The sequence below is a fragment of the Plecotus auritus genome (assembly GCF_963455305.1).
Source record: "Plecotus auritus genome assembly, chromosome: 3".
Taxonomy (NCBI): Eukaryota; Metazoa; Chordata; class Mammalia; order Chiroptera; family Vespertilionidae; genus Plecotus; species Plecotus auritus.
This window is the reverse complement of record NC_137772.1, coordinates 162,837,595-162,860,876: the sequence shown is the minus strand read 5'-3', so window position 1 is coordinate 162,860,876 and position 23,282 is coordinate 162,837,595. Positions and strand designations below refer to the sequence as shown.

The following is a 23,282-nucleotide window of genomic DNA, read 5'->3' as shown; positions in this document are numbered from 1 at the left end:
CAAAAAAGGAGTGGAAGATTAATCTTCAAAGAGATGGAAGTTACTACTTTTATTATTACACATGTAACCAATAAGTTGTCTGTCCCTGAGATGTATCTGTTTCCACCCTCTCTGACTTGCAATATTTTTTATAATCATCTTAAAGAATTTTCTACTATCAAAATACAAGCTGGCAATATTACTTTTACTGAATATTTTATAAGGGATGAGGGTAATTGATATTGCACAGTTCATTGTTATTTCACTCCAAATTAGTATTTCAGTTCAATATTACTTCACTTCAGAAAGTCCCTGTAGACCTTCCTCCTTTTCATTCCCTCCAACTCTGAAGTCAAATAGGGGTTTATCTCTGCTCTATCTCCAGGCATCATCTAATTTTTCTGTTCCAGTTTCCCTCATACCCCCCCCCTGCTCCACACCAGCCTTTCTTCTTCAGAGCAACTCACTTCTACCCAGCAACTACAGACATGTTCACCTATATATCCATACGTCAGTAGTGTCTTTTAAGTATAGAAAAAGCCAGTTTTTTTTCACATAGTGTTGAAATGATTAATTTTTAAAAATGTATTGCTACACCCAGAACTGTTTAGAGCATTGCTTGCTTTAGTTTTAAGGGAGTGAAGCAAGATGCAGTAGCATAGTGTTGAGGGAGTAAGACTGGGTAATAAGGTGGCTCATTGTAATGATTTTGTTCCTTGTGGTTGCCTGTAATTGCATACATCAGTGACTCAGATTGGTATAAGCCTCCAAAGGGGCTCCTGAAGTTCTGTTTCTTCCCTGCGCCTTAATGCAGTACACTATTTAGGTTCATCTTTCAAGTTTCCTGGAGAAATTAAGTATTGTGAACAGTTTGGAAGTAAAGGAAGGGCATGAATAGGGAGGAGATGGGAAAACATTCTAAGCTGGAAAAAATGGCAGAAATAATACCAGGACACACGGGTGGTGGTGGAGATGGGAAAAATCCAGAATCTCTCATCCAATACCATGATCCTAGTTCCCTAAAATTAATATAACCAAATATCACCTCTGCTCATTTCTAGTTCAGAAGGGTAGGATGAGTGTGCCTTTCTAGGCATTGCTTGTAAAGTGAGCTCCTGAGGTGATCCTGCAGTCGCCTCAGAGGCTTCATCCCCTCCAGGTTGCGTGCTAAGAGAGGATGGTCAGACCAAAGGGTTCATCAGATGTGAAGTAAGCTTGGAGCAGGAGCTGTTGGGTCAAAGTGGACAGTGCCTGGGGGAGAGGGTTGTTTGTGTTGTAAAAATGGTGAATTGAACTAGAGTCAAAGAAAGAGAAGGGAGGTTGTGATAGCATGTTATGACAGGGGTGATAGATACTAAATATTTTTTCAGGTGTGGAGAGCAGAGGGGGAAAGAGAGGTTGGGTGTACCTTAATTAGATCTTCATCAGTTAGTTCACTTTATGTTGCAAGTATTAACTAACCTAACTCAAGCTTTCTTAAACAATAGAGGTTTTTTTTAATCCTTACCTGAGGATATTTTTTTTAAACTGATTTTAAAAAACATTTTAAAAAATATTTTTTTTATTTCAGAGAGGAAGGGAGAGGGAGGGAGAGATAGAAACATCAATGATGAGAGTCATTGATTGGCTGCCTCCTACATGCCCCCTGCAGGGGATTGAGCCCACAGCCCAAGCATGTGCCCCTACCAGGAATGAAACCATGACCTCCTGGTTCATAGGTCAACACTTAACCACAGAGCCACAATGGCTGGACTTAAAATTGATTTTGAGAGAGAGAGGAAGGTAGAGAGGGAGAGACATCACTAGGTTGCCTCCGCTACATGCTCTGACCGGGAATCGAACACTCAGTCTTTTGGTGTACAGGAAGATGCTCCAACTTACTGAGCCACCCCCGCCCCCCAGGACTTAAACAATAGAGTTTTTTTCAGAATACTAGGGGCCCAGTGCACGAATTTGTGCACCTTGAAACAGTGGGTCGCGAGGCAGCAGTGGGCGCAGGGGCGGGTCTTGGCCCATCCCGCCGTGGTCCCCTCTCCCCCCTCCCCTGTCTGCCAGTAGCCCCACTCCCACCACCTCTCCCACACACTGACAGCGCTGGCCCTGCTCACATCAGCTGATGGTGCAGAGCAATTGGGGCCAGCGCCGTCAGTGGGTGCAAGCAGTGGCTGCTGCCCCAATTGCCTCTCAGAAGCAGGGGGAAGTGGAGAAGCCCTGAGGGGCAATCAGGGCTGGTGCCAGGCACTGGCAGCGGGTGCGAGAGGCAGCCCTGGTGCTGGCAGCAGGTGCGAGCACCAGGCGGGACTGTGGCGCAGGGGAGCAAAGAATTTTCAGTAATCACCAGAGGCTTGCTCCAATGACAGCGCCCAGTGCCCCACCTTGTTCTGGTGCCCCTGCTCACCTACTCCACCATCCCATCACAGTCAACACACACCATGTTCGCACGCGCCCCCTAGTGGTCAGTGCACGTCACAGCGACCGGTTGTTTGGTTGTTCTGCCATTCGGTCTATTTGCATATTAGCCTTTTATTATATAGGATTATTATGTAGGATGGTTAAGATAGTAGGCTTTGGACTAAGACTGCTTGGCTTTGAATTCTGGCTTTCACCCATAAATAAAGTCATTTAAATTAAATTTAATTAATTGGTAAATGTATATAGAAGAGTGCTTGCCTTCTGGCAAGATTTCAATAAAGATAGCTATTATTTAGTAAAACCAATCTCCCAAACCTATGAAATCAGTTTACGGAAGTCCACCAGGCAAAAAGAAATAATAAGATTCTTACTTTGGTATACTTAGTATTTTATTATTTTTAAAAAATATGTTTTTATGAATTTTAGAGAGAGGGATAGAGAGATAGAAACATCAATGAGTGAGAAACATCGATTGGCTGCCTCCTACTGGGGATCAAGCTCATAACCCAGGTCTGTGCCCTGACCAGAAATTACTCTTGGTTCGTGGGTCAATGCTCAACCACTGGGCAACTCTGGCTGGGTAGTATTTTAAATCATTATATTCATTGTCAACTATGCCATTTTTTTCCGTGAATTAGGGTCCTAATATGAAAATGAACTAACTGCATGTGTAGTCACTTCAGTCATACAACAAACCTACCAAATACTTAAGTGTAAATTATGATGATGACTAAATGAAGAAAAGCTTCAGTTACCAAAACCTCCACCCAGTTGACTGTGCAGGATGAATAATTGGGTGGCTGTGTAAAGAATGCTCATGAGGACCAGGCTGCTGCCAATTAGATCTTCTATGCTAATTAAATGTTCTCCCAGTTGGAATGCACAGAAGACAGTTGGACATTAGCCTAAAGGCTTTTGGGGATAACCTACAGTTTGTCAGTAAGGAGTGTGGTGAGCACCATGGGACTTTTCTCAGACTGCTGGTTAACATACTGTCATTTTAATCCCTTAAATCAATAAATGGGGAGAGAAAAAGAAGCTCAAACTGTAATTGGAGGAAAAGAGAGAAATAAAGAGAAAATGGAAGGAAGAATCCTATATAATAAAGAGGTAATATGCAAATTGACCCTCACACCCTCATGTCACAATATGGCTGCCCCCACGCCATCACAAGATGGCCCCCCACGTCATCACAAGATGGCCACCACAAGATGACTTCCCCCCACGTCATCACAAGATGGCTGCCCCCACATTGTCACAAGATGGCCTCCCCACGTCATCACAAGATGGCCACCCCCACATTGTCACAAGATGGCTGGCAGGTGAGGGCAGTTGGGGAGACCAGGCCTGCAGGGGAGGGCAGTTTGGGATGATTGGGCTGGCAGGGGAGCAGTTAGGTGTCAATCATGCGGGCAGGGGAGTAGTTAGGTGTCAATCACACTGGAGGGGAGCGGTTCGGGGGCTATCAGGCTGGCAGGCAGAGTGGTTAGGGGCAATCAGGCAGGCAGGCAGGTGAGTGGTTAGGATCCAGCAGTCCTGGATTGTGAGAGGGATGTCCGACTGCCGGTTTAGGCCCAATCCTGCAGGGATCCTTGAAGGATCGGGCCTAAACTGGCAGTTGGACATCCCCCGAGGGGTCCCAGATTGGAGAGGGTGCAGGGTGAGCTGAGGGACACCCCCCCAGTGCACGAATTTTGTGCATTGGGCCTCTAGTAATATTTATAAAATGCCTTCTTTGGGCCAGACACTTTCTAGGGACTTTTAAATATTATTCTCATACTAGTGGCCCGGTGCTCAAAATATTTCCTCTAATTAATCCTCATACTAGAGGATTAATTAGAGGAAATATTTTAATATTGCCCTTTGCCCTTTCTCTATAATAGAAGTGTCAGAGATAAGAGAAAATTAGTAAAATGTATATGAAACTCTTCCTCCTGTCAGAGTCTGGGGAGTGCTGCAGGACCCAAAATCAAGTCCCCGCCCACCCATGGCACCTCAAAATTGTGCGAGACCCAGACCCAGTCAGCCCCACCCCCATTGGTCAAGAGCCATACCCAGCCAGCCCCACCCCTGTCAAGCCCTGCTGGGTAGGGGGCTCAGACTGAGGTCCCGCAGCCCAATGCCGGGGTTGGGGGCGTGGCCTGAGGTCCCTGTCAGTCAGGGGACACGGCCTGAGATCCCCCATCAAGTCCTGCTGGGCGGGGGGTTTGGTCTGAGTTCCCCCATCAAGCCCTGCCGGGCAGGGGGCGCAGCCTCAGGACCCCCGTCAAGCCCCACCTTGTGGGGGGTGCAGCCTCAGGTTCCCCGTCAAGCCCTGCTGGGCAGGGAGGCGCAGCCTCAGGTCCCCTGATGCCAGGGTGGGGGGCATGGCCTGAGGTCCCCTGACCTGATGACAGGGTGGGGGGCGCGGCCTGAGGTCCCCTGTCAAGCCCCACCAGGCAGGGGATGCAAGCTCAGGTCCCCTGCCCTGGCCTAGCGCCACACAGCCTCAGGTCCCTGCTGATTGCTCCTTAAGGCTCGTTACGGGAACTCGGCCTCCATTGTGGGGGCCGCCATCTTTGTGACAGTGTGACCATCAATTTGCATATTCCCTCTTTATTATATAGGATCAGCCCTATGGGAAAGATATTATTATCCCCATTTGTAACAAACATCATTGGTTGCCTATATAACAACTATAGGGTGTCTCCCAAAAATGCATACACACACTTTGAATAATTATAAAGGCAGTGTTTATTAAAATACTTTTCATTTTCAAAATTGAGCTATCAGCTGTTAAAGTGTATATACATTTTTTGGGACACCCTATATTTCTTTCTTGCTGATAGAGCTTCATGTTTTTTTAGTGGTTGCCTCCCTCATATGATTTAGGTCTTTCACTTTTCCCATTCCTCAGCAACAGGGATAATCCTGATAGGTCATTGTTTTCCCATCATCTTAGACAGGGATTATCTAACCATGATTAAGAGATACAATTCTAGTCAATAAAAGGTGATGAGAAGGCTTCTGGGAAAATTCTGAGAAAGATTTATATATTCTTTAAAAGAGATCCCAGAAGGAGAGGAGCTCCTTTTGCAGCTGTACAAACATGGCTGTGTCTACATAGGCTGCATGAAAGTGTGGGGAGTTATCTTGAGGGCAGCTACCGTGAGGGCAAAGCAGACATACTGAAGTGCCTCCTAGCTTTGGACTTCTGTGCATTATTTAATCCTCTTTGGGGATGGGTTTCTATTACTTGTGAAGAAAGGCATCCTAACTAATGACCATTTTCTATATGAGAAAACTGAGGTAGGGAAAGATGAAGAGAACTGCCTACATTACATGCATGATAAGGAGTAGAGAGAGCAGATTATGCTTTCTAGTGTGGAGATTTGTTTTTTGTAAATGCGTGCGCACGCACACACGCACACACATTCCACTGACAATTTCTATATTTGAACTGTCAGTTTAGTCCATTTACACTTACTGTAATTACTGACATATGGATCTGTTTCTACTGCTCTGGTTATTTTTAAAAATTTGCTCCACTTTTTTTGTTGTTGTTAATCCTCATCCGAGGATATTTTTCCATTGATTTTTAGAGAGAGTGGGAGGAAGAGGGAGAGACGCAGAGAAAGAAACATTGATGTGAGAGACACAGGAAGAGGGAGAAACACAGAGAGAGACATATTGATTGTTTGCTTCCACACACACTCCCCAACCAGGGCCGGGGATGGAGCCTGCCACCAAGGTAAGTGCCCTTTACAGGAATCGAACCAGGGACCCTTCAATCCATGGGCCGACACTGTATCCACTGAATCAAATTGGCTGGGTTTGCTCCACGTTTTCTATATTTCTTTTAAATCTTTTTTTTTTTTTTTTTTTTTACTTAAGAAAATTTTCTCCCAACAAGATGAGAAGTCTACATATGCATATGCTCTTAAAATTTCCTACCTTGATCTCACTATTTCTACATTATCTAGCAATTTAAAAAGGGGGCTATTATGTGTAGATTTTTACTTTCTTCAAATTTAACTCTTAAATAAAAAAAACTCTATCATAAAGATATTTATTCACCTGTCTATCTTGCTATAAATTTATCTTATATAAAATTTCATGATATTTACTTATTCTAAACTCAATCAGTGGCCTGATGAGTGGCCTAATGTTGGTTTCCAGTATGTTAAAATTTGGAATATCATACTTTACAATGTGTATGATGGCTGTTTCATTGCAAATTTTAAATACCTTTTAAAATTTGTGAAATTTGAATGAAGCATTTGTGTACCCTTTGAAGTCCTCAGTAGAATATCTTGGTTTTTTCTTAACTAAGATTTAAGAATACCTTTATTTCATATATGTCATACTGTATTTCTTAGATTTTTTCTCTTTTTTAAGTATTTCATCCAAAACACTTCTTCAGTGTGTTGTTGTTTTACGACTTTTAGAAACTGTTTATTTTCTGTCAACCTTATTTCTGTTCTGTTAAGAATTTGTGGAAGAACAGCTCAGGACCACTCAGTGGTTGTTCCTACCCATTCAGTGTCCTGAGCAGTGGGGGCTGCAGACCAGTCTTCAGTGGCAGGCTGAGTGCTCATCTTCAGTAGGAAACTGCTGAATGGGCACAGAGGGCACCTGCACACCTTCAGACTAGTCTGCGACCTCAGGCTGAGCAGCAGAGAACTCAGGAGCAGGAGCAGTCCATTCACCCTGAAATTCGTCCTTTTCAGCAGCGGCCTGCTCTTCCTTTTCAATCTCTTCAGGATCTCTGTAGAGATCAGACATGACCTCCAACGGGTGTTCACGGGCGATTGTACCACGCATGCGCAATACGTCCTGGGCCAGCATCCTCCATATCAGACCCACTGAGTGAGCCCCCTTGTTGTTGCAAGGGATCACAATGTCCACATAGTGCAGAGGAGAGTCTGTGTTACACAGAGCGATGGTGGGCAGGTTAACGTAAGATGCCTCTGTGAGAGGCTGGTTCTCAGTCCTGGGATCAGTAACCACCAGAAGTCTCGGCTCCCAGAAGGCTGCCTGGATCTGGTTGGTGAAGGTTCCAGGAGTGAAGTGGCAGTAATAGGAGTGGCTCCAGTGGCAGCAGCAAACTTTAGCACAGCTTGCTGGCTGGTATTCCTGGACAATCTGACACTAACATCAGCAGGGTTTTCAATGGCAACAATGACACGAGCTGCCAGCTGAAGCTTCCCCCAGGTTCTCTTCAGATTGATGATATAGATGCCATCACTTTTCATTTTGTAGATGTGCTGTTCCATTTGGAAGTCAAATGTGGTACCACCTAAATGGGTTCCTGCTGCAAGGAATTTGAGGACATCCTCCTCCTTCATTTGCAGTACATTGAGGGCTCCAGACATTGTGAAAAGTTTCCCTTTAAGTTATGTGGGAACTGAGAGCAATGCTGTATGGAGCTCTCCCTGGGTAGCGTGAAGAGTCCAGTGTGTCTTAATGTGACAATTCTTCTGAGACCCTGAAAGGCTGAGAAGTTTTTTTGTTGCCCACATATCTGAGTAACAGGCAGTGCTAGGGTCTTTCCTTTTAATATTTCTCATTCTATCTTCTATGTACCTCAATCTGTATTTAGTCTTTTTTTTCTCTTTAGGGTGAATTTTAGATAATTTCTTCAGTTTTGTTTTCCAATTCCTCAATTCTTTCTGTGGCTATGTCTTATGCTGTTGAAACCATTTCTTGATTTTTTAATTTCAGTTACTATATTTTTCACCTCCAGAAGTTCTGTTTTGTTCTTTTAAAAATATGCTCACGACTTAATCACATAATCCAGACTATATTCTATTTATTGAAATATATTAAACATACTTATTCATATTGTGACTCTTACGATTCTAGTACCTGAAGTCACTGAGAATCTGATTCTGTGGTTTGTGGTTTCTTTTAGCTTTTATTCATAGAGGGGTTTTTTTTTTGTTTTTGTTTTTTTACTGAGAGCTACCCATTTTTCTAGGATGAAATTCTTTGAGGCTCTTTCAATGTGAGTTTGCATTTGTTTCTGTAACATACTTGAGGGCACTAAGAGTCTGGTCCCTGTCTAGTAAATTTTTTAAAATTAATTCTCAATGGAGGATATTTCCCCCAATTAATTTTTAGAGGGAGTGGAAGGGAGAGGGTGATGGAGAGAGGGAGAGGGAAAGGGAGAGGAAGAGAGAGTGGGAGAGGGAGAGGAAGAGAGAGAGAGAGAGAGAGAGAGAGAGAGAGAGAGAGAGCGACATTGATTGATTGCCTCCCACAAGCTCCCTGACTGGGGGCCAGGCATCAAACCTACAACCCAGGTATGTGCCCTTGACTAGGAACCTGGGACCCTTCGGTGCGCAGGCTGATGCTCTAGCCATTGAGACATGTCAGCCAGGGCCTAGTAAATTCTTATTTTGGGGATCTTTACACCATTTAGTTGGTATAAATTTGGGCTCAATTATATATGAGAATTGGCTTATGAGGGTGATTCCTCAAGGGCAGCTGTGGGCAAACTACGGCCCGCGGGCCGGATCCGGCCCGTTCGGCTGTTCTATCCGGCCCGCGGAGCCGAAAGAGCGGAGGGTTCTCTTGCTCTCCCCTCGCTCCTTTACTTTAAACTTATATTAGTTCACACAAACACTCCATCCATGCTTTTGTTCCGGCCCTCTGGTCCAGTTTAAGAACCCATTGTGGCCCTCGAGTCAAAAAGTTTGCCCACCCCTGCTCAAGGGGAATTTCATTATCCTCCCCACCCCCTCTCTATTCAGCATCAAAGTTTGAAGGCAATTTTCCCTTTAGTGCTTTCAAGTGGGGCTTATTGATTATACTAGTATTTTATCTTTACACTGAGAGTGCAGGCCTTGGGATCCTCACTTTGTGAATAAAGTCTCCCATTATACAATCCACTTACGAATTCTCCAGTACTTGTTAACTATTCTAAGACAACTAATGTTTAAGATCAGCTGATTTGGTAATGTTTTCAGGGTGAAAGATGTCTACCTTGCTCTCCTTAACTTTCTGGGTTGCCACTTTCACTTTGCTTTTGGCTTGAATATGACTTAGTTTCTTGCTAGTTCATGGATACTTTAAAGATGGTTCTACGTCCCGCCCCCCCCCCCCCCCGCCCCGTGATTTTATTTGAGTAAGAGCAATGGAAGTTTGGCCAAGACATTAAATTTCTGTTGGTAATATTATTTAAATACTAGAGGACCGGTGCATGAAATTCAGGCATGGGGGTGTGTGTCCCTCAGCCCAGCTTGCACCCTCTCCAATCTGGGACATCCCTCTCACAATCCAGGACTGCTGGCTCCCAACTGCTCGCCTGCCTGCCTTCCTGATTGCCCCTAACTGCTTCTGCCTGCCAGCCTGATCACCTCCTAACCACTTTCTGCCAGCCTGATTGATGCCTAACTGCTTTCCTGCCAGCCTGTTTGCCCCTAACTGCCCTCCCCTGCAGGCCTGGTCCCCCCCAACTGCCCTCCCCTGCAGGCCTGGTCCCCCCCCCAACTGCTCTCCCCTGCAGGCCTGGGTTCCCCTCAACTGCCCTTTCCTGCAGGCCCGGTCGCCCCCAACTTCCTTCCTCTGCCGGCCTGGTCACCCCTAACTACCCTCCCCTGCAAGCTTGATCGCCCCCAACTGCCCTTCCTTGCAGGTCTGGTCCCTCCCAACTTCCCTCCCCTGCTGGCCATCTTGTGGTGGCCATCTTGTGTCCACATGGGGGCAGCCATCTTTGACCACATGGGGGCAGCCATCTTGTGTGTTGGAGTGATGGTCAATTTGCATATTACTCTTTTATTAGATAGGATAGAGGCCTGGTGCACAGGTGGGGGCCAGCTGGTTTGCCCTGAAGGGTGCCCCGGATCAGGGTTGGGATTCCCTTGGGGCATGGGGCCGCCTGGGTGAGGGGCCTGTGTGGTTTGGAGATCGGCCATGCCCCCCAGCAACCCAAGCGGAGGCCCTGGTATCTGGGATTTATTTATCTTCTATAATTGAAAATTTGTAGCCTTGAGCAGAGCCAAGCCTCCTGCTCGCTCCGTGGCGGCAGCCATTTCTGTTGGGATATATTTATCTTCTATAATTGAAACTTTGTAGCCTTAAGCAGAGGCCAAGGCAGGACAGGGCTTCAGAAGCTTGGCTTTCTCCATCGCTGGGGGCAACCCTAGCCTCCTGCTCTCTCCAGCTCCGTGGCTGCCTCCATTTTTGTTGGGATTTATTTATCTTCTATAATTGGAACTTCGTAGCCTTGAGCGGAGGCCAGGGCCGGCCAGGGCAGGCGGGAAGCTTGGCTTCCTCCATCGCTGGGGGCAACCCAAGCCTCCTGCTTGCTCCAGCTCCCATATTTGTTGGGTTAATTTGCATACTCACTCCTGATTGGCTAGTGGGCGTGGCTTGTGGGCATAGCAGAGGTATGGTCAATTTACATGTTTCTCTTTTATTAGATAGGACTAGAGACCCGGTGCACGAAATTCACGCACTGGTGGGAGCGGGGTACCTCAGCCCGGCCTGTGCCCTCTCATTGTCCGGGAGCCCCGCAATTGATCACCCCAAAGAAGTAGGCCCTGCCCACCTGGCTGGGGATCCATGATGGATCGCCCCTGCAGAGGGAGACCCCACCCACCCACCGCAGCACCCCTGTGGGGTAGCCTGGGCCTCACTGTTTGGGGCAATTGATCGCGCCCCTGCAGAGGGAGGCCCTGCCCACCGCCACAGCCCACCTGTTGGTGGCCTGGTCCTCCTTCGCAGGGTGATCATGGGGCGATGGCCAGGCCCCGGACCAATCGCATTGCACCTGCCTTGGCTGGCCTGGCACCAGTGGGTGTCATAGCGTGGTCATCCAAAAGGTCGTCCAGGAGGATGTACAGAAGGTCGTTCAGCTGTCCGGTCTAATTAACATATTATGCTTTTATTATTATAGATGCTTGTAGAGGGGCCCTGAAGAGTTGGATAATCCCCCCTTTTCTTTAAGACAGTTTTATTTATATTGATAGGATGGTATGGGGCAACCTCTTATTTCTTTTCAACTACCATTATGTTATAGGCAGAAGTCTGTCCAACAGAATCGGTTTTAAAGTTAGAAAAGGAGCAGACTATCAGTTATCTGCTGTGCTGTCTACAAAATCTCAAACCAGCAGCTGAGTTTTTTCCCCTTAACTCTTTTGGGTATTGGAAAGCAGAGGAAATACTTGCTGCCCAGCAACTTGAAGATGGAAAACACATCTTTTGATTAATTAAAAGCAAACTGTTGGAACTACTTACCTTTCCATTCTTTAATTAACAAAGCCCACAGGCCACATGAGGAAGTAATAACACTCATTATGTTGTGATGAAGGACTGTGATGATGAGTTAAGTCAGACGGGACTCCAGGCACATTCCCTTCAAGGCTTCCCCAAGATGTTACCCCAGTGTGGACAGATCCTTACTTGCAGAAGAATTCTATCTCACCAGCCCCAGCACATGCTTCTCGGGGAGTGTGTTTCATTTTTAAGGGGACGAAGAGCCCTTGAAACAAAGGGTTATATTTTAATTAAGCCTAGGCATCCTTTCTGGAATTTCCTTTATTGAAAGAACACCTCCTTTGATTTGTATCTGTTTGTGTTAGGGTTTGGACAAAAAAAAAGATTGATCCCTTCCAGGCAGAACTGTCCCATCCGAATGATCAAAAGCCACATCAGCTGACATACAAACCAACAAATTACTTTCTTATTGTCCTTTAAGTCTCCCAGGAAGCCCTTTTTGAAGATTGTCTCTATTCCTCAAGCTTTGCTCATCATCCTTCATGCCTGTGGGTGGTCTCAAGGAATTTGAGGAAATGACAAACACCCATTCTACTGGTAGGTGGAAACCCCCGCCCCACCCTCCAACTTCCTGTGGAGTCCTTGGCTCCAGCGCTCAGAGTCTGAGAGGTTTCCCTTGCTGTGTCACCAAGGCGACACTGAAATTTTTAGTCAAATGGATCCCCTTTCGTGGGGAGATTGTTCTTTAAAATATACTTGCAGCTCATTCACAACTGCAGTAATGTCAGTTAAGATGCTGCTTCCACATGATTATGAAGGTGAATGAAAGAGACTCACTTTCTTAAGTATACTTTTTTTAGTGACTCTCTGATGGGATATCTCTGGAAAATCCCTGCTTCTTCCAGGGAGATTTTTCATTACCAGTTTGATTATAAAATAGAAGTCACCCTCTTAAGTTAAATTAATTCTAAACTACCTTTTACTAACATTTCCATTTTTGCTTCTCAAGAACTGAGTGACAGAGTCTATGGGGGAAATTTGGAAACTTTTTTGTGGCTAACTTTGCATGCCCTATTTCAACAAGTTGTAATGCTGTACAAATAGCAATGCTGTAATCTTTCTGTCATTGAACAATCTCATAACGCTAAAACCTTGAACGTGATCTGAATTATAGAATATTTTAAAACTTAGCTGAAGGAAACCATCCCAAATTCCATGGTGTCAGTACTTGTTTTCACCACGTTGGTTTGGCTACAGGTACAGAAGTCCTCCAAATATACTTTCTCCTTCTTTTAGACCTTGAGGTACTCACAGGATATGAGGAGCTGATCTCTACAAATAGGCAGGTGGGATCTAAAACTTGAAATCCTCATTAAATCTGGTATCTGTCATGCTTACTGTGAATGTGGGTTGACACCATCCTGCTATAAGATACCACTAACTCTTGCTTGGCTTATTGATAATATCTCTTATCTGGTCTACCCAAGTCTACTCTGACACTCCTCCAATCCATTCTCACACAGCATCCAGAGTGAGCTTTCCAAAATGGCAATCTGATTTTGTCTTTGAGTTTTGTTAGTTTGGGTCCCCTGAAAAGCATATGCCAAGACATGATTAGATGTGCAAGGATTTATTGGGGAAAAGTGAGGAAGTCAAAGGAGATGGGCCGGTCTCAGCCTATCGATAGTGATGTTGTTGGCTTGAAATGCTTGGGGTCCCTCAACTGGACCTGTGCTACTTGTGGTGAGGCCCATAGACATTTCCCTGATGGCAGCCAATGTTGTGGCTGGACTGGCCCTTGTGATTCTTATTATGATGATGCACCTCAGCAACAACCATCAGGAACTTGGAAAACACAAGGTTTATAACTCATAGATCCTGGAGGGTACATGGCAAAATCAAGCATTCAGTCAAATGGTCAGTTATCTAAGCCAACTAGAGCTTTCTAAAAAGGGGAACTTCATGGGTGGGGAGGCCTGGTTTTTTATCTATTTGTGTAGCTGGCAATGTGTTTATTTAAGATGGTGTCTTTGAAGTGTATGCCTGGGCAATCAAACACTTAATGTTAGATACTTACATTACTGTCAGGAAAGCTGTCAGCAGCCTATACTGAGAGATGCTGGCCTGATCCCTCTAAAATAGAGAGGGAAGGAAGAAAGGTTGGGTAGGAAGAGTTTCAGACTACAGTGCAGTTCTAAAAAAGTTTCTCCCTGGCTCATGAGGAGTCTGTGTCAAAATTGCCATCTCATCCCATGTCTCACAGAAATGGGCCTGCATTGGTATCCCTGCCATATTCTGTCGTTGGCTGGGAGCACCTGTGGGAAGTGTAGCCTCGGTGTGGACACAGTAACAGGTTCAGAGCACAGCATGTGGGCCACCTGTTACTTACTCTCCCCAATGCAGGCAATCTGAGAGTTGCATTTTCATGACAGCCAACACAGGGATATCCTGGAAACCTCTAGCTCCTTCCTCATACCACCCTCAGATCTGTATTAAAGAAGCAGTCTTAATAAACAGAGTGCTTGCTCTGCAAATTGAACTCAAACGTGGGCCCTCCTTGTGAATCAGATTGTCACCACCAAGTATTTCCAAAGAGGAATTCTGAAGCCATCTCTGGCATCTCTCTCACTGTGATGGTTAGTTTTATGTGTCCGCTTGACAGGGCTGTGGGGTGTGCAGATACTAGGTTAAACATGATTTCTGGGTGTGTCTGTATGGGTGATTCCAGGTGAGATTAGCATTTGAATTGATAGACTAAGGCAGATTGCTCTCGCTAAAGTGGCTGAGCCTCACCCAGTCCAATGGTTGTTGCTGAGTGCTTGAATAGAATAAAAAGGCAAAGAGAGAACTGGCTCTCTCTGCCTGACTGATGAGTTGCAACATCAGTCTTCTCCTACCCTTGAACTAGGATATACACCATTGGTGCTCCAGTTCTTGGGCCTTTGGCTACACACTGGCTTTCCTGGGTCTTCAGATTGAAGTTGGTAGATCAGCAGATTGCGGGCTTTTTAGTGTCCTTAATTGCATGAACCAAATCCTTATAATAAATCTCTTCATATACATAAAATGTAATAATATTATATATGTAATTATATATAATTATTTATATAAATTACATACATATATATCCATCTACCTACCTATATCCTATTGGTTCTGTTTCCCTGGAGAATCCTATTCAGTACACTCACACTCATACTTACAACAGTGGTTTTCTGTTGTTCTTAAAATAAAGCTTAGCATTCTTTTAAAAACCTATAAGGACTTCATATTCCTTTATCTAGTTTCATCTTAGGTTTTCCCCTCACCCTCTGTGCTCCAGGGACAGTGGGGATCTTTCAGTCCTTGGAACTTCCTAAATTTCCTCTCACCTCGGGGTCTTTGCACATCTTGTTTTCTTTGACTCAAATACTTCTCTCTTAATTCTCCAAAGACAAATAACAACTAGTCTCTGCTTTCGGTAACCTTTCAGTCTATACTATTGATCTCAACATTGGCTGCATGTTAGAATCATATGGAGAGCTTAAAAAAATTCTGATGTCTAGACAACACCGCAAATAAGTTGAATCAGATACACTGGGGGTGTCAGGATTTAGTAGTTTTTAAAGCTCAACAGGGACATTGCAAGGAAAAAGTATGATTAGGAGTTAAATGAATTACACACCCATTAGTTGAGAATAGAAAGATTACTTGATGCAAATTATGACTGGAATGTTTTCCTGAGGCCCTGACATTTAAAGTAAGGTAAAAGGATTGATAAGTTTAGAATAAGTGAATGAATGACTAGCCCATATCCTGGATGGAAACACTTTCTCTCTTGATTCTGTGACAAATAATTTAACTAAATGTGATGAATAGCAATAATAGCCAGAATAGATTCATTGTTTACCAGGCACCGTTCTGTGCTCTTAATTGGTATTATCTCATTTAACCCTCACGTCCAAGGTGAGAAAACTGATGCACAAAGTCGTTAGGTAACTTGCCCAGGTCATCACAGCTGGTGAGAAGATAATGAGCCCAGCATAATCTTCTGATGATGAAGGTCAGTGCATTGTATTGTCAAGTACATAGTAAGTACTAAAAAAATGCTTCCTCCTCCTCCACCGCCTCGTCCTTCTCCTTTTTTACTTTGTTCCTCTCCTCTTTTCTCTTCATTTTCTCAGTTTTATTCTAACAAGGGCTATACTCTGCACCTCATTTCAGGATTGAGTGTTCCTGTGGTGTAATCTTACTTCCTGTAATTCTGTCAGGAATGGTGTGTGAGATCAGATATTCTTCCCCCCATTCTCTTTGGCTGTGTCATAAGCATATGTCAAGTGACTGTGTTGAAGAGTCCATAAAAGGAGGTATATTTCAGAGTCCACATTTTAGATCAGACTAAACTAAACATTTATTACCCCTATCCTAAGTTGAAGTGAAGCATATTGGTCTGTCCATTATTCATTGGTCTCCTCCTATTTTCAAGCATTCCCTGTGAATGTTAAAGGGACTCTCACCATTGGAGAGCCACCAACTTTAGCTTGCCAGATGTAAATTCAGGAAGAAGAAAGAGTGGAAATTGAGGGGTGGAAACAGTATAGAAAAGAAATAAAAAGTTAAAATAGTTCTCAAAAATTTGATCTAGGAAATTTACAAATCCTAAACAAGTTATGGAAATCAAAAGAAAGGAAACATTGTTTTAGTACATAATGGATTGATTGAGTGTCAAGACATTTTATAAAACTTGTCTTCACTGAGGCCACTCTAAAGAGAAGGTGTGTGGCTCCCTCATTCCCCAGATAGCAAAGCTCTGCCAACAGACAGTCACTCTGTCCAAAGCCCTAAGCCCAGTTCAGCTTCCTGTCATCTAACAACCATTTGATTTCGCACTCTTTTGAAAGGAATCTAGAAAGGAGAAACCATAAGGTTCTGTATTCTCCAGGATAATGGCAGTGTTTGAGTCAATAACAATGAAATCATTGCGGTGGGTTATCTGTTAATTCCCCTGGCTAAACATTAAGCCTGGAAAGTCATCAATTACAAAAGAGAAGGGGCTTGAGTAAGACATAAAAATAAACAGAAAAGCTGGACAGGCATGAGGCAAAGCTCTCCAGAGCTTAGGACGCTTGCTTCTCTGTAGTAGCCAACTCTGGTCTGTAAAACGCAGTAATCAATTGTATGAGACTTGGAGGAAACGACAGGCCAAGGATTCATCAATGCCATGTGTATATTGCCACGCCAGACTCAATGGTTTGGGAATTGTGTTAGGCTCCTTTCTAGCTGAACTGGTTTATGGATTTAAAAACTCTTTTTTTTCCCTTTGGAATATCCAAGGAGGAAGAGACTACCTTTTAGTCTTCTTTGTGTGATGATGGACTGCGAAAGCCTGTGAAGTTGATAGACTTGGTCCATGTGACTCTCACTCTTCATACCTCTCCAGCATCTACCCTCAGGATAAAGCACTCCATAGTCTGAGCAATAGAACCAGGGAGACACAAGCACTTCCTGGCAGGAACAACTCCTAAGCTTTTTCAAAGTTGCCAAAGCTCATAGGAAGAAGAGAACATAAGAGAGTAGTAGAGCCATCCAAGAATGTGTTAAAGATGTCACAAAGTCCAGCATGAAAGAAAATAAATGTTAGAGATGACAGTTAACTAAGGGGAAATGAGTTGCAGAATCCCTGCACTACTCATTGAGTTGAAACTAGCTTGCTGTCTTGGAACTGACGAATAGAGGGTGATCTAGGAAGTCAGGCCACATTATGATTTTAGATCTACTGCTGATAGAGATTATTATATAGAAGTTGAGTTTGAATTCTCTTCAATCCCATTGCTTTCTATGTTGTGAGCTGATGCAGCTGTGATAGGGACCAATGAGGTAACTGCAACTGTCTTCTCTAGAAGATGCTTTGTTTATTGGAGCCATGGAACATGTGTGCTGGAAGGGATGTTAGAGATTTTCTGGCATACTGTTCATCTGAGTGAGATCCAGAGAGAATAAATGGCTTGCCTGAAGTCACAGAGGTAAAGATTAATGAAATGGGACTTATGGAGTCTGTGCACAATGTAGGAAGCTGGAAAGAGCACCATTCTCACGCTAACAATCATAAAAAGTTCCAATATGCAAATTCACAAGTTTCTTGAACCCATCAAAGCACTGAAGTCACAGGGAAATCAATTAACCTGAAATCTAAAGAGAGACAGGTACCTCCAAGGAGCAATGAGACTCAAGCACTTGTTTACAGGGGCAGACCCAATGGTTAATAGAACTTGGCTAAGATTTTTAACAAATTGCTAGAACCTGAATGAAGGCTATTTAGAGAATATATAACCTCAGGGGGCCACAGACACAAGCGGAATTCACAGCTACTTTGGAGATCTTCTGCATGGACTCACAAAAAAGATTGGGGTCAGGATGAAAAAGCTTCCATTATGGTGCAGACCTGGGGGTGAGGAACAGCTGCCACTGTGGGGATGCCCCCAGTCCTCCCCTGTCTCTCATGTGGAACATGTACTTAAACCACTACACACATAAATAATAACTAGTAGCCTGAGTATCTACTGACATACATAAGATGTCTGGCTTTCAACAAAAAGTTACAAGGCAGACAAAGATGCAAGAACACACACACACACACACACACACACACACACACACACACACACACACTCTCAGGAGGCAAAGCATTTAATAGCACCAGACTCATATATATTACAGATATTGGGACTATCAGACAGGGAATTTAAAATAGTGATGACTAATATGCTAAGAGCTCTTATGAAAAAGGTGGACAACATGCATGGAAAGATGGTTAAATTCAGCATAGAGATGGAAACAATAGGAAAAGAACTGGTGGAAATACATAAATGGAAAACAGTAACAGAGGTGAGGAATTCTTTCTACAGGCTCATCCATAAACTCTAAACAGCTGAGGAAAAAAGTGATCTTGCTTATGATCTGAACATTGACTTTTAGTAGCATTTGACACAAACTTTCTTTTACTTGACTAGTGGCCCGGTGCTCAGATTTGTGCACATGAAAGGAAAATAATTAGAAGAAATATTTTAATATTGCTATTTGCCCTTTCTTCCTCAGTGCATGAGAGCTGGGCGGCAGCCTCGCCCACCTGCCACCGCTGCTGGTTGCTGCCTGTGGGGCGATGGATAGGGCAAGGGGGGTCCTCACACCCACCTTGGCCTGGCGCCACCTGCTCACCTGCTCCACCATCCCGCCACGGTCCCGCTCTCGTCAGTGCCCTTTGGGGCCGGCAGCACCTCCACTGCCACCAGCTGCCAGCACTCGCCATATTCTGCGCCGCCCCCGGTGATCAACGCACATTATAGTGAGTGGTCAAACTCCTGGTCTCCTGGTCGAATGACCGCCGGAGGGGACAGTTTGCATATTATGCTTTTATTATATAGGATGAACATTCTTCACTTGGTTTCAGGGAGCCAAAACTCCCTTCATTTCCTTTGTACTTCACTTGCTGCTGCTTCTCAGTTTCCTTTGCAGGTCCCTCTTTTCTTCTAATCCTTAATATTGGAGTGACATAGGGCTCAACCCTTGGTCTCTCCTCCCTTCTACAGTTACTCCATTGTTGATCCTCTAATCTCATGGCTTTATTTTATTTTGTTAAATGTGTTTTTTTCTTGATTTCAGAGAGGAAGAGAGAGATAGAAACAACAATGATGAGAGAGAATCATTGGTCAACTACCTCCTCTAGGCCCCACACTGGGGATCAAGCCTGCAACCTGGGCATGTGCCCTGATCAGAAATTGAACCATAACCTCCTGGATCATAGGTCCACGCACAACCACTGAACCATGCTGGCTGGACTTAGTCTCATGGCTTTAAATACCACTTATGTTCTGCCCTAGCTGGCTTGGCTCAGTGGATAGAGCATGGGCCTGTGGACTGAAGGGTCACAGGTTTGATTCTGGTCAAGGGCCATGTGCCTGGGTTGCTGGCTCGATCCCCAGTAGGGGGCGTGCAGGAGGCAGCCAATCAATGATTCTCTCTCATCATTGATGTTTCTGGCTCTCTCTCTTTCTCCCTTCCTCTCTGAAATCAATAAAAATATTTTTTAAAAAACAAACCACTTGTGTTCTGATGACTCTCAAGTTTATACCTCTAATTCAGGCCTCCTTCCTGATCTCCACACCTATTGGTGTATCCTCTGAATGTCTAGTAGGCATCTCAAATGCCTCACCTTGAGCTCTTACCTCTTTTCTCACAAGGTTATTTCCCTTTAGCCTTCCCAAAGTCAGCTGTAGCAGTTCCATTCTTCAAATTGCTCAAGCCAAAAGCTGTCTCTTACATTATACATCCTAATTATCAGGAAATCCCATGGACTACCTTAGAGATATATCCCGAATATGACTCTTTTTATCACCTGTACTGCTACCACTCTGGATCTAGTCACCATCACTTTCCACTTGAATTATTGATATTTCATCTTAAAATATCTTCCTAATCAGTCTCTTTGCTTCCAGTCTTATCCTCACTCCACTTTAACCTAAGCTCTGAACAGCACCCAGATTGGACATTTATAACATAAATAAAATTATGCCAGTCATCTCTTCAAAACCATCCAGTAGCTCCCTATACTCAGAGTAAAAACCTGTCATGGGCTGAATGATATGCCCCCAAATTAATATTTTGAAGTCCAAACCCCCAGTACCTCAGACTATGTCTGTGTTTGGAGATAGGGCCTTTAAAGAGGTATTTAAAATAAAACGAGATCATATGGGTAGGCCCTCATCCAATATGACTGATGTCCTTAAAAGAATTCAGACGGCCAAAACCGGTTTGGCTCAGTGGATAGAGCATCAGCCTGCGGACTGAAAGGTCCCAGGTTTGATTCCGGTCAAGGGCATGTAACTTGGTTGCGGGCACATCCCCAGCAGGAGGTGTGCAAGAGGCAGCTGATCGATGTTTCTCTCTCATCGATGTTTCTGACTATCTATCCCTCTTCCTTCCTCTCTGTAAAAAATTAATAAAATATATTTAAAAAAAAAAAAAGAATTCAGACAGCACACAGATCAAGGGATGACCATGTGAACATTCAGTGAGAAGGCAGCCATCTGCAAGTCAAAAAGAGAGGCCTGATAAGAAAACAACCCTGTTGACACATTCATCTTTGGACATCCAGCCTCCAGAACTGTGAGAAAATAACTTTCTCTGGTTTAAGCCAACCAGTGTGTGGTACTTTGTTATGGAAGCCTTAGCAAACTAATACAAAGCCCATATCCTTTCAATGGCCTATGAGGACCTACTCCTTTCCCCCTTGCCCATGCTATTCCAGCCACACTGTTTTTGAACATGCCAGGCCAGTGGTTCTCAACCTTTTTAATGCCGCAACCCTTTAATACAGTTCCTCATGTTGTGGTGACCCCCAACCATAAAATTATTTTCGTTGCTACTTCATAACTGTAATTTTGCTACAGTTATGAATTGTAATGTAAATATCTGTGTTTTCCGATGGTCTTAGGTGACCCTGCTAGCGGTTCTCAACCTGTGGGTCGCGACCCACAGGTTGAGAACCACTGCTGTAGAGCCTAAGACCATCGGAAAACAGATATTTACATTACAATTCATTAACAGTAGCAAAATTACAGTTATGAAGTACAACGAAAATAATTTTATGGTTTGGGGTCACCACAACATGAGGAACTGTATTAAAGGGTTGCGGCATTAGAAAGGTTGAGAACCACTGTGCCAGGCAATCTCTTGCTTGGCCTTTGGCCAAGTTGTTCCTGCTGCCTGGACTATTCTCCCCTCAAATATAAATAGCTAATTTCTTCTCCTCTCTCAAATCTTTGCTCAAATGTGACTTTCGTAATGAAACTTACCCTGAAAACCCCAGATAATACTTCAATCTTTTCCCCTCTCTTCCCTAATACTCACAACTCTACTTTCTCTGTTTTTTAACCTTCTAATTTATTACATTATTTATTTATGTGGTATGTTTGTTATTCTAGATATTTCCTTTGCTTCTTCAGATCCACTCTTCACCCTTACCCATCCTGTTCTGTGCCCTGGGAAGCTGACTTCTGTGGGTGGGATCAACATATCTTCTTTGTTCTTTGGCTTCTAGTTGAGTTCAGCCACAGAAGGCAGTCAAAAGGTTGCATGTGGGGAAGAGAGACAGTTCAGGGTATGTGTTTCCCCAAATTCCTCTATCCAAGGAGACTATGCTAGTCAGCAGAGTGTCCCCAGACAGAGCAAACTACTGGTCTCACATAGAGTTTTGGAGAAGCAAGGAGGTGAGGGATTGGCAGGCTTTCAGAGGCTCTAGTGGGTTGGCTTCATCTGCAAAGTATTGTTACTCAGAAAGACTCTTCTTGATTAGTTGACTTTCAGAAGCCTGTTTATTGGAGTGTGTCTATCCCTATTTGGTTAACTTTCAGAACAAGGGCCTGACAGTGGTTGGTTTGCAAAAGCATGTTCACTGAAGTGAGTTTTTGTTGATCATTTGAACTGGTTTAAAACTGGTTTTGATGGTTACTTATTTTTGTGGCTCTAATAATCAGTCTTTTCCTAAGATTGTGGGAACTTTTGAATTCTCACTTCTCTGTCATGCTGTGCTTTGCTCTTTTCAAGCCTCAGGTAGTGACTTCCTCATGTTCTAGCCTTGGAGTGCTTTATCACACCCAAGAGCCATTTAACTATAGGGTCATCTTTTGAGTGTGCCATCTTTTTCCTGAGAGGATCCTGATTTGTCTTTCTCCCCCATCTAGAATGCAAACTCTACGAGGGCAGGGATTTTCCTCTCCTTTTGTTCACTGATATGTCCCAGTGCCTGGAAAAGTGTCTGGAATATAATAGGTGCTCAATAAATATTTTTTTGTTTGCTTGATGGATTGATACTAGAATCTTATTGGCCATAAGTTGATACCTCTCAATCCATACTCTGTATCTCTTCATCGCTCTTTAATATTTATTTTTCTTTTTGTTGTTCTCTGTGTGAATTTCTTAGTGTGTGTATGATATGCCATTGAGTTGGCTCCAACTCCTGGTGACCCCAAGAATGAGTGATGTCCACTATGTCCTGTCATCAACAGCCCTGCTCAGCTGCTGTAGACTCAGGCCTATGCCTTCTTTTATGGAGTCAACCCATCTTATATTTGATCTTCCTCTTTTCCTGCTGCCTTCTTTTTGTCTCAGCATTGTTGTCTTTTTCAAAGAACTCTACAATTCATGATGTTCCTGAAGTAGGATAGCTTTAGTTTTGTCACTTTTGTTTCCAGCAATGTTTCAGGCTTAATTTACTCTAGGACGTACTTGTTTATCTTTCTGGCCGCCCATGGTATCCGTGGAGCTCTCCTCCAACACCATTTTTCAAGTGAATCATTTTTTTCCTTTCAGCCTTCTTCACTATCCAACTTTTAGACTTGTACATAGCATTTGGGAATGTGGGGGTGTGGATGATCATAACTTTGGTCTCTAATGACACATCTTTGCGCTTGATGATCTTTCCTAATTCTTTCATTGCTGCCCTTCGGAGTCTCAGCCTTATCTTGATTTTTGGCTACAGTCTCCATTTAAATTGATGTCTGAACCAAGCTAAGCAAAATCTTTCACAATTTCAGTGTTTTTATTGTCTGTGTTAAATTTGTACACATCTTCTGTAGTCATGATTTTTGTCTTCTTGATGTTCAAATGCAGTCCTGCTTTGGCACTTTCTTCTTCAACTTTCATCAGAAGTCGAT

At 43.8% G+C, this 23,282-nt stretch overlaps 1 pseudogene across 1 annotated transcript; it reads right to left on the bottom strand.

Annotated features, from left to right (window-relative positions):
* Window positions 1-6,878: 6,878 nt before the first annotated feature.
* Window positions 6,879-7,745, bottom strand: LOC308244391 (small ribosomal subunit protein uS2-like; annotated as a pseudogene). The gene has a single exon. The product of its transcript is annotated as a small ribosomal subunit protein uS2-like (transcript).
* Between the last annotated feature and the right edge of the window lie 15,537 nt (window positions 7,746-23,282).